The sequence below is a fragment of the Phyllobates terribilis genome, unplaced genomic scaffold (assembly GCF_046119375.1).
Source record: "Phyllobates terribilis strain yellow unplaced genomic scaffold, ASM4611937v1 Scaffold_57__1_contigs__length_8443340, whole genome shotgun sequence".
NCBI lineage: Eukaryota > Metazoa > Chordata > Amphibia > Anura > Dendrobatidae > Phyllobates > Phyllobates terribilis.
This window is the reverse complement of record NW_027362817.1, coordinates 4,119,453-4,136,631: the sequence shown is the minus strand read 5'-3', so window position 1 is coordinate 4,136,631 and position 17,179 is coordinate 4,119,453.

The window sequence follows — 17,179 nt, the reverse complement described above, 5'->3', positions numbered from 1 at the left end:
ATTTAGTCTTACGGCAAACAGGTCTAGCCCCGGAGGCCCCCATTGGACTATTTGGGAGAAGATGTCCTGTTTTAGTTCCCATTCTACCTGTCTCAGAGGATAGCGGCTTAAGTAGCCTGCCTTTGTATTTTCTTTTCTTTTTATATGAAGGGCCGTTAAGGAACGAAGATGACATTCCGTGATATGAAACAGATGATCCGTCACTCATCAGTGATCTTGACCGTGTACCCCCCTGGTGGTTCACGTAAGCTACCGTGACCCTATTATCCGAAAGGATCTTAACATTTTGGTTTTGGAGAAAGTCTAAGAAATAATTAATCGCCTTGACTACCGCTAGCAACTCTCTGTTGTTGGAAGAGAGAGAGAGACTCATTTCAGCATTCAACCAGGACCCCTCGGCCACCCTATCTCCTAAATGGGCTCCCCACCCACTGGTACTTGCATCGGTGGTAATTGTTCTAGTGGTTCTAAGCACCCAGGGAACTCCTTGAGATAGGTTTGCCTCATCTTCCCACCACTGTAAGGACTCAACTGACCAGGGTGACAAGGACATCTTCCCTTCCAGGTGTCCCTTCAACAAAACTTCATTATGCAGCACGTCCCACTGTAGAACTCTAGAGTGATATTGTGCCCACAGAACCCCAGGGAAACACGATGTTAGGGTACCCAACAAGGACATTGCTGCTCTAAGGGACATGGCCGGATTTGATACTGCCTTTCTCTCCTAACACTTTGTTTTCTGGCTTCTGGGAGGTAACATACCCGAGAATCGAGAATCTGAATCCAGCATACTACCTAAAAATTGCTGAATTTTCATGGGCACTAGCCTAGATTTTTTCAAATTAAGCACCCAGCCCAGACTCTCTAAGATGGTGATCACTACTTTTAGGTGTCTATTACATTGGAAGTGTAATGCACACGCCCAGACTGACTGGCGTGTGCGTGTTTAGTGGTTCCACTGTGCCATGAACCGGAGAGTGCCTGGAAGGGCGTAACTCAGTATCTGCCCGATCCGACCAAGGTCGCACGACGGCATACGACGCCAGTGCACCAGGGAGGAACCGAGCAGAGGGACCAGGGTCTACTCAAGGTCAGACTCCGGACACGGCTGTTGACCCACACCAGGGAATACAGGAACAGGCAGACTAGAGCGCAGGCTGGGTAGGGTTCAGTACAGACTGGACGTAGAGACGAGTTCAGAGCCGCAGATGCGATAAACAAACAGAGTAAAGCGAAACCGCAGACGCGGTGGACAAGGCTGAGCAGAGCGAAACCGCAGACGCGGTGGACAAGGCTGAGCAGAGCGAAACCGCAGACGCGGTGGACAAGGCTGAGCAGAGCGAAACCGCAGACGCGGTGGACAAGGCTGAGCAGAGCGAAACCGCAGACGCGGTGGACAAGGCTGAGCAGAGCGAAACCGCAGACGCGGTGGACAAGGCTGAGCAGAGCGAAACCGCAGACACGGTGGACAAGGCAGAGCAGAGCAAAACCGCAGACGCGGTGGACAAGGCTGAGCAGAGCAAAACCGCAGACGAGGTGGACAAGGCTGAGATAAATCGCCGAAGAGGTAAACAAAGAAAGCAAAAGGGATAGGGCTCTGTTTACACGGAACAGACTGGAAAAGAAAAGCAGAACCAGATACACACAAGGTACTTGCAAAGAAGTAGCGAAAGGACTCCAACTCACAAACGGAAGTACAATGACAACGAGTAGAAGTTAGGTGCAGGTCCAGACTCTACAGAAAAAGGGAGCAAACAGACAAAGACAAAACAGGTAAGAAGCTAGGAAACAGTTCAGACAAGAACAGTTACTGCAACAAAATGCAGGAACGAGCCTAGGTAAAGCCAAGTGCTGGTTCAGACACTGCAGAAAAAGGGAGAAAACGGACCTAAAGACAAAACAGGTAGGAAACTAGGAGACAGTTTAGACAGGAACTGTACTGCAACAAATACAGGAGCGAGTCTGGGTATGCGGCCCCCAGAGGGCGAGACGAACAGCCTAGGAGCGTGTTCAGACAGGCCTGGAAATACAGCCTCCAGGAAGGCAGAGAGACAGCTGGCTAGAGTGCACAGACAGGACACAGTTCAGACACGGGAACTGATACCGTAAGGCAGGAAACAGACAGGACCTGGCATGTCAGCGACCAGAAGCCAACTGACAGAACAAGATGCTCAGGCATGGATTCCAAGAAGGAGCTGGTTTAAATACCAGGTGACAGACAGCAATAAGCTGAGGACGCATTAGGGGTGTGTCTGCAGCAGCTACAAGAATCAGGAAGTTCGGCGGGCGTCGCCCTAAACAGCAAGAGCAAAGCAAAGCAGACAACATGGAAAGAAGCCAGAGTGGCAGTCTGGACTGGAGATCAAGTGCGCGCTCTTGCACAGTGGGAGATGGACCACTATGCAAGGACGCCGCCAGGTATGTTACAGGAAGGCAGAATTTCCAACTATCAAGAAATCATCCAGATAAGGGATAATCAATATATCATGTTCCCTGACATGAGCCATGACCTCCGCTATAACTTTAGTAAATACCAGGGCGGCTATGGCCAAACCAAACTGCAGGGCCCTATACTGTAAATACTTGATTACCCCATCTATAACCAAGGCCACCCTAACATACTTCTGGTAATCTACATGGATAGGTACATGGTAATAGGCATCTTTTAAATCTAATATTACAATGTAACAGCCTGGAAACAGCAACTTTATTGTTGATTTGACAGATTCCATTTTGAAGGTGGGAATTATCAAGAACTTATTAAGTGCTTTAAAGTTAATGATACATCTGAAAGAACCGTCCGGCTTAGAGACCAGAAAGAGAGGCGAGTAAAATCCCAACCCTCCTTCGGACATTGGAAAGTCCACAAGGACTGCTTTATGAACTAAAGTTCAGCACCTCCTTTTGTAGGGCCAACTGTTCTGATATTGAAGAACGAACCGGGGTCAGGATAAATCTCCCACGAGGAATCGCATGGAACTCGAACCTCAGACCCGAACCTATCAGATCAAGGATCCAGTACTGGCTGAAATACTTGTCCAGGCAGGTAACAAGCCCATCAGCCTCCCCCCTACTTGACTTCCGGGGTTCCAGAGTAGAGGAAGAAGCACTGAACAGAAGACCTCTACCTTTTGGCTTGCGGTCTTTCCATTTATCCTGATCCCTCTGTGGCCTTTTATGTACAAATCTTCTCCTGCAAAAAGACCGTTTATACGCAGGCATGGACAGGCTAGGGAAACCTTTTTTCCTGTCGCTTGCTTTATCCCAGATTTCATCCACGACTGGGCCAAAGAGATGTTCCCCTTCACAAGGTATAGCACACAGTCCAGTACTGGCTTGGATGTCTCACAGCCAACACTTAAGCCACAGGGCTATACGCGCTGTATTGGACATAGCGGCTGATCTTGCAGCCTACCTAATTGAGTCTGCGGAGGCATCCGCTAGGAAAGTCGCTGCCCCCCTGAATGAGAGGGACGCTAGATAAAATCTCCTTCCTGGAAGTATTACTTTTCAGGTGGGGTTCCAGATGCTCTAGCCATATCATTAAAGACCTAGCCGTATAAGTTGCAGCTATCGCCGGCTTTAAAGCCCCAGCAGCTGTTTCCCAGATGCCTTTGAGAAATACATCTGCTTTTCTGTCTAATGGGTCTTTAAAGCCTCCATACCATCAAACAGGAGGGATGACTTCCTAGATGCCTTTGTTATAGCTGCATCCAGCCTTGGAGCCTTCTCCCAGGAGGAAGAGGCTGAGTTCTCAAAGGAATATTTTCTTTTAAAGAACGGGGGGAGAGAACCCTTTCTTTATGGCCTTTTCCATTCTCTATGGATCAGATCTTGAAGTTTATCGTTAAATGGAAAACATCTTTTCCTCTGTTCCAGTCCCCTGAACATAACGTCCTGGACTGATTTCTCTGGTCTGGAATCCGTAATGCCTATAGTTGAGTGTACCGCCTTAATCAGACCGTCAATTTCATTCAGTGGAAAACAGTGCTGACCTGTACCACTATCTGAGGATGAGGAGGAGGAATCATCAGAGTCCACCTCATAGGCTCACGATAGGGAGTAATCAGGGGTTGGGGAGACGTCACAATCTGCTTCCTTTCTCTTAGATTTTTTTTTTTTTTTAGAGAGGACCTTGCTAACCTTCGACTTTACCAACGACTTCAAACCGGAGGCAAAACTAGGGGTCTCGTCTGCCAGAGTCTGGTTTATACAGGACTGGCACAGTCTTTTGGGATACAAGTCCACCAATACAGCCTTACACAATGCACATTCTTTGTGCTTGGACTTGGAGGTACACTTCTTCTCCTAATAATAGACATGAAGAAGGGACACTCTATAACCAAGTGAACTTTCTCGAAGATCACTTACCCAGATGGCTCAAAGGGCTGGTACCGATTTGGAGGAAGGACCTTTATCAACTGGGGGATCGTCCCTGCAGGTTGCAGATTCGTCCATCCTGCTGGAGCTATGATGACTGGACCTGGTCGCAGACCGCCTTCCTGAAGACCAGGAGTTACCGGTGACTCGAGCGGGTCGTGTCTCCTGGGGCTCCACAAGAGGTCACGGAGATGGTGAAAGCGGCGGCCGCTGGATTTGCTGCTGTTGTTCCTGCTCACTTTCAGACTCCATTTACTGACAGAGCCAGAAGTAGCTGGGAAGCCTGGAGCAACTGTGCCTAAATGCTTATATAGCAGCACCTGCGCTACATTTTTTTTTTTCATTACTTCTAATGCCAGGTGTGATTGCTCACTAGGCGCGCCACCTACTGGCCATAGGGGCTATTGCAGCGCTCCTTCCTGCGTCTGCACACACGTGGCCAGAACTTCTCGGTCTGGTCACGTGACCGCCTGGGAGCACAGTGGCGTCATCAAGCTGCGCCCCCGTCCATACAGAGACCGGAAGCGCGCGGCACTAAATACCCCACAGAGGCGTTGCTCCTGCATAAGCGCAATTTTGAGGCTGCCAACCTTAGACAGGGTTGCAGCCCCCACTGTTACTCGGTGCCCGCGTGTTGTAAGGGGAGCGTGCCCCCCCCCCAGACAGGGTTGCTGCTCCTTATCATCCAGTGTCCTGCGAAGTTGGGGCTGCGCTCCCCAGACAGGGGCTCAGCCCCACGATGCTGTGCCATTAGTATGATGTTGGGGCTGCCGACCCCAGATAGGGGTGCAGCCCCTGCTGAAATCTGGAAGCACACAATGCTGGGACTGCCACCCCAGACAGGGGCACAGCTCCGCGGCCACTGGCACAAAGTGATTCTGGAGCTGCCGACCCCAGACAGGGGTGCTGCTCGACAGCCCGCTTCCTCAGAATCCGGACGTCTTCAACAAGTAAGCCTGTCACAGGTTCCCTCCATCAAGGACAGGAAACCAAACTGAGGTGAGAGGGCCGCCCCTTTTAAGCCTGTAGGTTTCCTGTCCTTGGTGGGCGGATCCCCTCTCTCGTGGTGCTGTCATGGTCGATCGATAAAGGAGTGTTCATTCTGGATGTGTCCGATCATGTCTCACACACATGGCCAGATAAGGTAAAATGTTAAAATTACATTTACTGGTGAATGTATTTTTCACTGTTGAAAGAAATGCAAAGGTGCAAAAACATATATAAAAATCATTAACTATTGATTTTGCCTTATATACAAGTCATTACCCTGGAAATAATGTTTCTTATGACAACATAGTTCGCAGCAATGACCTGAGAGTCTGAAATGCTTCCAGGTGCCTTCCCCATGCTTTAGCACAGCTTCCACTGATTTGACCAATTTTTAGGCCCCCTCCAGAGCTCCGGGGGGGCCGCCGGAAAAATGCTCGAGTTTCCCATTGACTTACATTGGGCTCATTACTCGGGTCAAGCACCCAAGCATTACGATTTGCTCGACCGGAGGAACGAGCACCCGAGCATTTTAGTGCTCGCTAACCTCTAGCATTTTCTTTTTCGGGTGTCCTGCAGCCACTGAGCGAGGCAGAATCATTGTCTTTTTACTGTCCATTTTTCTTTTATCCCCTTTTTGCTCCCGTCCATGTGAAAGTCCTACAGCCGGTAAGGCCCTGGTCGACCAACATCACTAATACACCCCTGAATAAAATCTGGTTATTTTACACACACGTGAAAAACGGTCATCCCACTTGTCTCAAAACCGGTATTCAGCTGAGGAGGCATACGCTTTCCTAGCCTCCGACACTGACAGATCCAACCTGCCTTTATTTTTCCAACTCATCCTTTCTCAAGTGATACCGAACCGCCACATAGACGCCCCAGGACAGAAAATGAACCAGCGCCGTTACTGACCTCGTACAGACCTCATCCCCCAAAGACTATGAGCCACAGCCACAGTGTCCAATAATCACATAGAACAGTCTCAGCAATACACAAGATGGTACAACATTACAGTCCTCACCCTTCTGCTCCACCCGCCTGGGATAGAACATCTGTGACTTTAGGACTTCCAGGGCCGACTACCTCAACCAGTAACCCCCCCCCCTGCTTCTGGGGGGCCCCCAGAGAGAAGGTTGCGGCAAGCTTAGGAAGGTAGCAGTCCATCGAGGTATAAGGCCAGGAGACCCGAGGTTCCCACCCTGGTGTCTCCAAGTTTCCATGGGGCCAGATGACCGGCTGGTCTCAATCTGGCTTCTCCGAATGTCTCCATGGGTTCCACGAGACCGTTGGGTCCCTCCTGGCAATAAAAACAGACAGCATAGCCAGAACAATAGACAGAATTTTTAGAAAATAGCAAAAGGCAATGGTACTCACCAGCCAAAGTTTCAAGAAAAAATGCACACCAGGACACGGCCGGACCCCTTTTGTTAGGAGGTGACGCGCCCCCTGGGCCATATTCTTTAGGGGGAATATCCGGAGCCGGATCAGATGGGGGTTGTAGTCTTCCGAGTGGCTGTGACCCGGTCCGTGCCCAGGGTGTCAAACTCAGTTGTATGTGGCAGTCCTACAGATGTTATTAAGTTCTTAATGTCGACTACGCCACCCGTTGTATTGCGGTCACTATGGCCGCCGCTGCAGCAGGGTCCGCTGAGGCTGATGGTGTTGGTGCAGCTTTTGGTGGTATAACCCCCAACGGGTGGGGTATAGCCTCAGGGGGTCAGGTGCAGAGGATGGGGGTTGTGGTGGTGCAGCATAGGTGTTAAAGGAAGACAGAGTCGGGTTATGCAGTTTAGGGTATTTACTCACTGCTGATGTTCCGGTCACTCCAGCTTCAAGTGACCTCCCGAGCCGTGCTGCATCCACCAGGTCCTGGATCCAGCCAACCCCCAAGCGAGTCCGGAGCGTGACCCTGAGCTCTCCTTCTGTCCTTTCTCTGGCCGTCCCCACTAGTGATCCACCCAGGTCCAGCTCCCTCAGGCCTTCTGTTGGGAGACCCTTGGCCTTGGGTTCCCTGACCCTCCACGTGGTATGCCTTCGTGGTGGATGTGGTGGGTGGCCGTGGCAGACGCTGCCCACGGCCTCCGGTCTCTGGCTGGGGTGTGTTTTTGCCCCCACCAGCTTGGGTTCCGGTACCCTGATGCCGACTCTTCACCCGTGGATTGGATTTGGGGTCTCAGAGTCCTCTCTTCTGCTTCCCCCTCTGGGTCTCTCTTACTTTCTCCTCTCTCTCTCTCTGGGGCTTCTCTGCTCCTCTGACTTCTCTCTGCAAAGACTCACAGCCTGACTGACTGTGGCTGACTGACTGTGGCTGACTGACCCTGTTCTTTGATGGTGCCCACCTTATATACACCCTCTATGTGTGAGCTCAGGTGACCAGCACCCAATGAGCTCCTATCTTTACCCAGGCTGCTCCCCCTATCTGCCCCTACACTACTTGGGATGTACCACCCCCCTCCCACTCCAGCCAGGAACAGACTCGGTCGTACCTGCACATTTCTAAGTGGGAGTACCGTCGGCCTGTTCCTAGGAAATGGGATGTATGTAGTACATGCAGCCTACCGAGCTCAGTTCCACACTCCATCCTTACCCGGGAGTGGAATATCACACCTCTGGGTTGAGGTGCAATACCCCTGTAGCAGCCGAATCCTCAGGGTGCTACATTCCCCCCTGGTAAATCACAGCACGTCCTCGGGCTGTAAGACATAACACCAAAAACATACAACTTTTTGCATAAACATATAAAACATATAAAAACATTATATATATATATTTCAATATTAAAACATTCTCGTCGCCTCTGGCTCCTCCTCCGGTCACTGTGCAACGCGTGACCGGGTAAAGTGCGACAGTCTCTCTGGAAAAACTGGCTTTCCTATAAAACCGGTAGGGGGCGCTTTAGGACGCGCAACTATATACAGGGATTATGGCCGCTCTCAGTCCTCGGCCAGGTATTAGGGAGGAATGACCGCTCTCAGTCCTCGGTCAGTGGGATTAAGGGAAAAACGGGTAACAGTTCACACTTGCTGGTCCCAACGGGGACTATATTAGCAACAACAGTTTCAGTTTCAGTTTCAGTTCACGGTTTCAGTTTACTGTGCCCCGACGGGCAACTATATACAGCTTCTGCTTCGCTGTCCTTAGCGACGGCGTCCTCCTGCTCTTGCTTTTTGGTTACCTTTGGCTCTAGTTTCAGACCCGTCCGGGTCCTCTTGTTCTTCCTCCTCACACTGCAGCTCTTCCTCCGTCAGGCGATGCACATGGAGGGCGTAGGGACCTTTGGCACACTTGTGCCGGGTGAAGGTGACCTCGTCCCCGATGTAAAGGTCACGACCTCTGTGTCCCTCCGGTAGGTGGGACTCAACGTCTCTCCTGGTTACGAAGACGTCGCCTAGGGTGTGGTGGTCTCGGATGAAGCCCCACCCATGCTGCAGGTTAAACTTTATCACAGTCCCGGTGGTGCGGGGACTATGCGCTGCACGGGGGTCTCTCCTGGCCCGGCTCTTCTGCTCCGCGCTCCTTACTTGAGCTTGCTGTTCCCGGACCCGCCTCTCTCTCCGCTCCCTCTCGAAGTCCTCGAGCTGTTGGCGGCAGCACTCAGCACGCTCCGCTGCAGCTGCCCGAGTCTCTTGAGTGAACCCCATAAGATCTTCTCCGGTGGGGTCCCACTCAAACTGTGCTTCCGCTAGCGGGGGCGAGATCCTCTTTACGGGCTTTGGAGCCGGGATCAGGGGTTCATCCAGGGGTCTCTCTCTCCGGAGTCGGGGATGGTGGAACTCCGGTGGCCATATAAATGGCTGCCCATCCGGGCACGTATGCTGGGCGTACAGGTCCTCTCCCAGATGCGGCACTCTTGGTCTTATGGGCGCGGTGGTGTTAGCGCCCGGGTTGCCCGGGCCTTGCGGCCAGGCCTGGGGTATCTGGAAGGTGAAGGGCACCGTAAGGACGGCGGCGCCCTGGGCTACTTGGCCCTGCGACCAGGCCGGGGGCTCCGCGGAGGTAGGGGGCGCTGTTGGTATTGCGGCGCCCGGGGGTACTAGGCCTTGCGACCAGGCTGGTGGTACTTCCTGCTTGGTCACGCTCGGGGTCGAGGCGTGTGACGTCACAGGGGTCGCGGCTTCCGTTTGAGGCCTAGTCTGCGGCGGTGACGTTGCAGCGACGGGCACGGCAGGATAGACTTCGGGCTCTGCGACGGGGAGCTGGGGCAGGTACGCGGTTTCCCGGTTTGGGGTATAGACGTCCCCTTTACCTGCCTCCACTCGTTCGGCTCCCTTCTCGGCGCAGTCTCCGGCCTTCAGTCCTCCCGCGCCATCCTCAGAGGCGGTCTGTTTCCTCGTCTCGGGTGGCGTGCTCCGCTGACAGGTCTCGGTCTGCTGGGCCATCTCACGGCTCCACTCCGCCAACGTCTCTCGCTGCACCCGGGCCATCCTCCTTGCGAGGCCCTCCAGAGCGGTCTGTGCACACTCCCGGTCTCGGGGGAGCTGTGCTAGGACCTCCACTAGGCCTAGTGGGGTCGTTGTTTCCAGCAGGCTCCTGACCAACGGGTCGGTGCTGCTCTGCTCTCCTGCAGTCGTCTCCAGCAGGCTCCTGGCCAGCGGGCCGGTGCTGCTCTGCTCTCCCTCCTCGGTTTCTAGCAGGCTCCTGGCCAACGGGCCGGTGCTGCTCTGCTTTCTCGCCATCTCCGGGTAAGCTCCTCCGATATTCTTCTCCAGGCTTCTTGCCTCCGGGTGCGCTCGCTCTAGACTGCTCCAGGCGGCACCCATCTTTTCTCTCTCCTTTCGTCTCCTCCCACCCCTAGGGCGGTCCCGGGGCCACTTGGTGACTGTCAGCTCCAGGGGCAGTTCTTTCACGCTGACAGACACCTCTAGCATCACAGTCTCTGTTGGTGGGGGCGGTTTCCACTTTTGGCGCCATTTTCGGTCCTGGCCCACGATGGGAGGCGGCCTCTCACCACCCTCTGGCACGCCCATAATGGCGTCCGCTCTTCCAAGGCGGGAAACCTTTGGAAATGGCGGGAATCGCTTCCCAGTGGCGGGAAACTCTGCAGATGGCGGGAAAACGCTGTTAATGGCGGACAACCGGCTGGAATCGACTGGTGATGGGGTCCGATGGCGGGGACCCTCCGGAACCGGCAGGAGACTTCTTTTTGAGGTAAACTCGTTCTTTTCTTCAGGCACGCAGTACCCGGTTGTTGCGGGCACGTAATCCTGCCGACTACGCCAAAGTTGACGCGCCCCCTGGGCCATATTCTTTAGGGGGAATATCCGGAGCCGGATCAGATGGGGGTTGTAGTCTTCCGAGTGGCTGTGACCCGGTCCGTGCCCAGGGTGTCAAACTCAGTTGTATGTGGCAGTCCTACAGATGTTATTAAGTTCTTAATGTCGACTACGCCACCCGTTGTATTGCGGTCACTATGGCCGCCGCTGCAGCAGGGTCCGCTGAGGCTGATGGTGTTGGTGCAGCTTTTGGTGGTATAACCCCCAACGGGTGGGGTATAGCCTCAGGGGGTCAGGTGCAGAGGATGGGGGTTGTGGTGGTGCAGCATAGGTGTTAAAGGAAGACAGAGTCGGGTTATGCAGTTTAGGGTATTTACTCACTGCTGATGTTCCGGTCACTCCAGCTTCAAGTGACCTCCCGAGCCGTGCTGCATCCACCAGGTCCTGGATCCAGCCAACCCCCAAGCGAGTCCGGAGCGTGACCCTGAGCTCTCCTTCTGTCCTTTCTCTGGCCGTCCCTACTAGTGATCCACCCAGGTCCAGCTCCCTCGGGCCTTCTGTTGGGAGACCCTTGGCCTTGGGTTCCCTGACCCTCCACGTGGTATGCCTTCGTGGTGGATGTGGTGGGTGGCCGTGGCAGACGCTGCCCACGGCCTCCGGTCTCTGGCTGGGGTGTGTTTTTGCCCCCACCAGCTTGGGTTCCGGTACCCTGATGCCAACTCTTCACCCGTGGATTGGATTTGGGGTCTCAGAGTCCTCTCTTCTGCTTCCCCCTCTGGGTCTCTCTTACTTTCTCCTCTCTCTCTCTCTCTGGGGCTTCTCTGCTCCTCTGACTTCTCTCTGCAAAGACTCACAGCCTGACTGACTGTGGCTGACTGACTGTGGCTGACTGACCCTGTTCTTTGATGGTGCCCACCTTATATACACCCTCTATGTGTGAGCTCAGGTGACCAGCACCCAATGAGCTCCTATCTTTACCCAGGCTGCTCCCCCTATCTGCCCCTACACTACTTGGGATGTACCACCCCCCTCCCACTCCAGCCAGGAACAGACTCGGTCGTACCTGCACATTTCTAAGTGGGAGTACCGTCGGCCTGTTCCTCGGAAATGGGATGTATGTAGTGCATGCAGCCTACCGAGCTCAGTTCCACACTCCATCCTTACCCGGGAGTGGAATATCACACCTCTGGGTTGAGGTGCAATACCCCTGTAGCAGCCGAATCCTCAGGGTGCTACAGAGGTAACACAGGTGCAGAATGCTGATGAACAATCGCCCTCACCCACTCTCACTGGAGGGGCGATTGCCCAGCACTAAAACTGCACAAAGATGAAACTTGCAGTAGGGTGCAATTCACACACTCGCGGCACCGTGCCTAGCCAGCATCCTATTACACGCCCCTACTATTCGACTAGGCGGGATGCCCGGCACCCTATCCGTGCATCGCAGAGTTGTGAAGCCCCAACTCACAAGGTCACCATTACTGGGCCTGGCCGTGCCCTGGCAGATAAAAAAAAGTGCAAAAAATATCATGAGGTATCAGTTGATATTTTGGCCAAAATACGTAAGCTCGCAACCCATTATCAAGGGTCCTCACGGTTTTGCGAGTCCCTACTCTAACATTAAAAACAGACAGCATAGCCAGAACAATAGACAGAATTTTTAGAAAATCGCAAAAGGCAATGGTACTCACCACCCCCTGGTGTGCATTTTTTCTTGAAACTTTGGCTGGTGAGTACCATTGCCTTTTGCTATTTTCTAAAAATTCTGTCTATTGTTCTGGCTATGCTGTCTGTTTTTAATGTTAGAGTAGGGACTCGCAAAACCGTGAGGACCCTTGACGATGGGTTGCAAGCCGGTCCTATTTGTCTACCCTTTTATATGCATTACTTCAACTTTGATATACAGTAAGGTTTTTAATATAGACAGTGTAGGTACCGTCCCAATTTAGGGTCACCTTGTCGCTGGTGGGACGGCTTGTATACTCTTTTTGATCAAAAATAGTTCACTAAGTACCCTATATTTAATATGCAACTTTGCTTTACATTTATATATAATGATGGTAGGGTATGAGATATATTTTTTGTCTTTTGTAGGTTTTGCTTCTTTTGGCTAGTGTGAACATGCTCCTATTTCTTGCATGTGTACCATCTTAGACCTCAGTTCACATTGCTTGATAGTTGGTATACAGTGGGCTCTTTAAAGCAACATCATTGTTTCCAAACGAAGATAAGTCAACACGAAAATAGTGTATTTATCTCGGCTCAACTAATTTAATCGTCTGGCTTATTAAGATTTTAAGCTGTATCGTCACAGTCCCTAATACATTTCAAGGGGAGACTCAAATCCCGGCAATACCTACCCAGTAAGAGGGCCAGGTATGGAATCAAGCTATAAAGCTCTACAGTGTGAGTACCTCACAGTACAGCCACAGGTTTATGAAGGGAAGGACTCCCGGATTGAACCCCCTGAATGCCCCCCTGTCGTGGAAGTGAGTGTAAAAATAATATGGGATTTGGTGCACCCAATGCTGGATCAAGGTTGTCATCTCTATGTAGATAAAGATTGAATGCTGGTATAAAAGTTAAGTCCCTCTCTGCGCGAAGTACCACAGCCTGCAGTGCTGTCCGCAAAAATCAGAAAGGCCTCCCTAAGACACTAATTGGGCATCTGCTCAGAAAGGGCGAGAGCAGAGCCCAATGTAGCGAGAACATGCTGGTGGTAAAGTACAGGAGGGTTATCCTTTTCTTAACCACCATACATGGTGAGGACAGCACCCCCAGCACTGTACGAGGTACCTTTACACAGGTCCATAAACCACACTGTCTACTGGGGTACAACAAGAACATGGGGGGAGTTGATCTCTTTGATCAAGTCCTTCAGCCGCACAGTGCCATGAGAAAGGCGAAGGTGTGATAGAAGCTGACCGTGCACATTGTACAGATGGCAATGTACAACGCTATGTCATACCTTCAATTCCAGGAGGTAGTGATTAAGTCCCTGATATTTAGCAGTCAGGAAGGAGCGAGCCTTAGACTTATGAAACTGAAGGTGCTTGTATTGTACCAGGCCAACATTTCGTAGGTGAGGTCCCTCAAACTGCAAAGAAAGGAAGGTTGCAAAAAAGGTGCAGAGTCTGTTACAAAAGGGGATAAGACACAATTTGGTAATGTGACACATCCTCCGAAAAACCGGGCCTGTGTTTAGAAGAATGCTTTAGACTGTACCACACATCCATGGACTACTAAATTCACTTCTCATTTACACAACTCACGTATGCCAAACTGATGCACTCCACACAATTTATGTATATGCCACATGATAAAATTCACATAACAGGAAAACACTAGATCAATTCCAATATAGGCTCACTTGTGCGGGTTTCTAGAGTTTAGGCACATTAAGGGCTCTGAAAACGTGACATGATGCCTGCAGACCATTCGAAAAAGTTACTCCTTCCCTTTCAAACCCTACATATGCCCATACAATAGGTTTTCTCCCACATATGGGGCATCAGCATAGTCAGGAGAAATTTTACAACAACCTTTGGGGTCCAATTTCTCCTGTTACCCTTGTGAAAAAAAATTGGGCCTAAAAGATCATTTTTGTGGAAATTAGATTTTTTATTTTCACGGCTCTACGTTATAAACTTCTGTGAAGCACCTGGGGGTTCAAAGTACTCCCCACACATCTAGATACATTCCTTGAGGGGTTTAGTTTCCAAAATGGGGTCACTTGTGGGTGGGGGGAGTTCTACTGTTTAAGCACATCAGGAGCTCTCCAAAACACGACATGGCGTCCGCTCTCAATTCCAGCCAATTTTGCATTCAAAAAAGTCAAATGACGCTCCTTCCCTTCTGAGCGCCCAAACAGTAGTTTTCCCCCACATATGGGGTATCCGCATACTCAGGAGAAATTGCAAAACAACTGTTGGGGTCCAAGTTCTCCTGTTACCCTTGTGAAAATTTGAGTCTAAAGTAAAATTTTAATGAAAAAAAAAGTGAATGTTAATTTTTTTCCTTCCACATTGCTTCAAATTCATGACGCACCTGAAGGGTTAAATAAACTTCTTGAATGTGGTTTTGAGCACCTTGAGGGGTGCAGTTTTTAAAATTGTTACTTTTGGGTATCTTCTGTCATAAAGGCCCCACAAAGTCACTTCAAATGTGATGTGGTCCATAAAAGAAATAGTTTTGCAAATATTGTTGGAAAAATGAAAAATCACTGGTCAACTTTTAACCCTTATAACTTCCTAACACAAATTGTTTAAAAAATTGTCTGATGTAAAGTAGACATGTGAGAAATTTTAACTATTTTGTGTGACATATCTCTGATTTAAGGGCATAACAATTCAAAGTTTGAAAATTGCAAAATTTTCATTTTTTTCACAAATGCAAAAAATAAATTTTACAACTATCATGAAGTACAATACGTCAAGAAAAAACAATTTCAGAATCAGTGGGATCCATTGAAGCGTTCAAGTTATTACCTCAAAGTGAGTGTGGTCAGAATTTAAAAAATTTGCTCTGGTAATGAAGATGAAAACAACGGTGGTGGGTAAAAGGTTAAATCTCATTTGCAAAGTGTTTACCCATTCAGAAAGCTTATCCAGATCGTTTTGCAATATTGTAATGTCAAGATCAGATTTTAATAACCTACATAGTTTGGTGTCATCAGCAAAGACTGACACTTTACTCTCAATCTCATTCACAAGGTCATTAATAAAGAGGTTAAGAAGAATCGCTTATAGCACAGATTCCTGCGGTACCCAACTGCTGACTATAACCCACTTGGAGAATGTACCATTTATAACTGCTCTGTGATTCCTGTCATTTAGCCAATTCCTTATCCATCTGCATATTGTTTCACCAAGTCCTTGCTTCTGTAGCTTCAGTATAAGGCTGTTATGTCGTACAGTATTAAATGACTTTGCAAAGTCCAGATAAAATCACATCAGCCGCAATACCAACATCCACATTTGCATTTACCTCCTCATAGAAACCCAACATGTTGTTTAGACATCACCTTTCAAGAATCCGTGATGGTTGTCATTTATTATATTATTCTCTGCACTCTCTCTCTGCAGGTGATCTTTTATAATGCCCTTAAAAACTTTGCACACTTCTGATGTCAGACTTACTGGACAGTAGTTAGCTGGATCCACCTTCTTACCCTTCTTAAATATTGGTAACACATGAACCATCCTCCAATCCTGTGACACCAACTCTGTTACCATGTCATCATTTATTGGCCTTTGAATTGTTACTTCTGAGATAAAATGAAGAGGGGGGGATGTAGTGTGAACATAAAAATTTATATCTTGAGTCCATATTGAAATATACAGAATGCATTACAAACCAGCATTGCTGGTTATACATATACAGATATGGCTCATTCTGTCAAATTCTTATCTGATGTTTACACACAATGTTCATAGTAACAAAATCTTGAATTATTTACTCACATTGTCTGAAAGTTCACCTCTCAAATAGTTCAATGTTTATGGTTTATTATTGTAAAACATGGAGATTTATTTAACCATTGTTTGCAGTTGACTTAAGTGATCCTTGAGAGCTTTTGAATTGTGTTTTATTGCCCACCATTGTCTGATTAATGCCTTGTATCTCTGATTCATCTTTTCTCGAAGGCTGACCACTGGAGGTTAAAGGTGAACTAGACTTACCACATAGTGCATGCATATTCACTATATAGAAGGCGAGAGAAATATGACTAATACAGAAGCAAAAAGTTGTGTACTTATGTGTACAGTGTATTAATACCTGCATAAGGGGGTACGCCTATGCAGTGTTGCTTCTTACATTCCAGATTGATTATGTTTAAAAACTTCTTGGTGAGGACATGAGTATATGTACTTAACCTTTGCATGTTAAAATATCCAAAAGTGTACGCAATATCATAATATTACTTTAATTTAGTATTTTATCCTTTAAATTAACTATTATGAATAAAATTGAGTTAGATCGCAAGTGGTTGCCTTCTTTAAAGCCGTATCTAAACCTTAGTGTTAAAAACTGGAAAAACAGGGTAAAACAGTAAATTTTACAGTCTTATCTAGTCTAATTTTTGGATATAGTTTTCTTACGTTTATAAATGTGAGCCGAGCCTTACTGCAATCTTTAGCATGCAGAATAAAATCAACAGCAGGTCAATAACTGGTTTTATTTTGTTATTAACATTCTTCAGGTCACTGTGATTACAGCGATGCCAGAGTTATATTATTTTTTTATGCTTGGCTGCTATTGCACACCAAAAAGAAAAAAAAGGTAAAGATAAAATGTCACCATATTTTGAGCATTATTTTTCTATATTCCTGCCGACAGTCATGTGAGGGCTTATTTTTTGGGTGGATGAGTTGAAGTTTTTATTGGTATTATTTTCAGGCAAATAACGGTCACTTTCCATTCTGATTTTTTGAGGCAAAAAAAACAAAATACAGCAATTCAGGAATTGTTTTTTGGGGCTCCTGTGCCCGCATAATCGCCAAACCGTACCAGTATGTGCATTTGTGGGAAGTACCAGCAAGATATGACATACTGGAACGTCATATGTTGAGAAAGGGTTAAAGGAGTCTCAA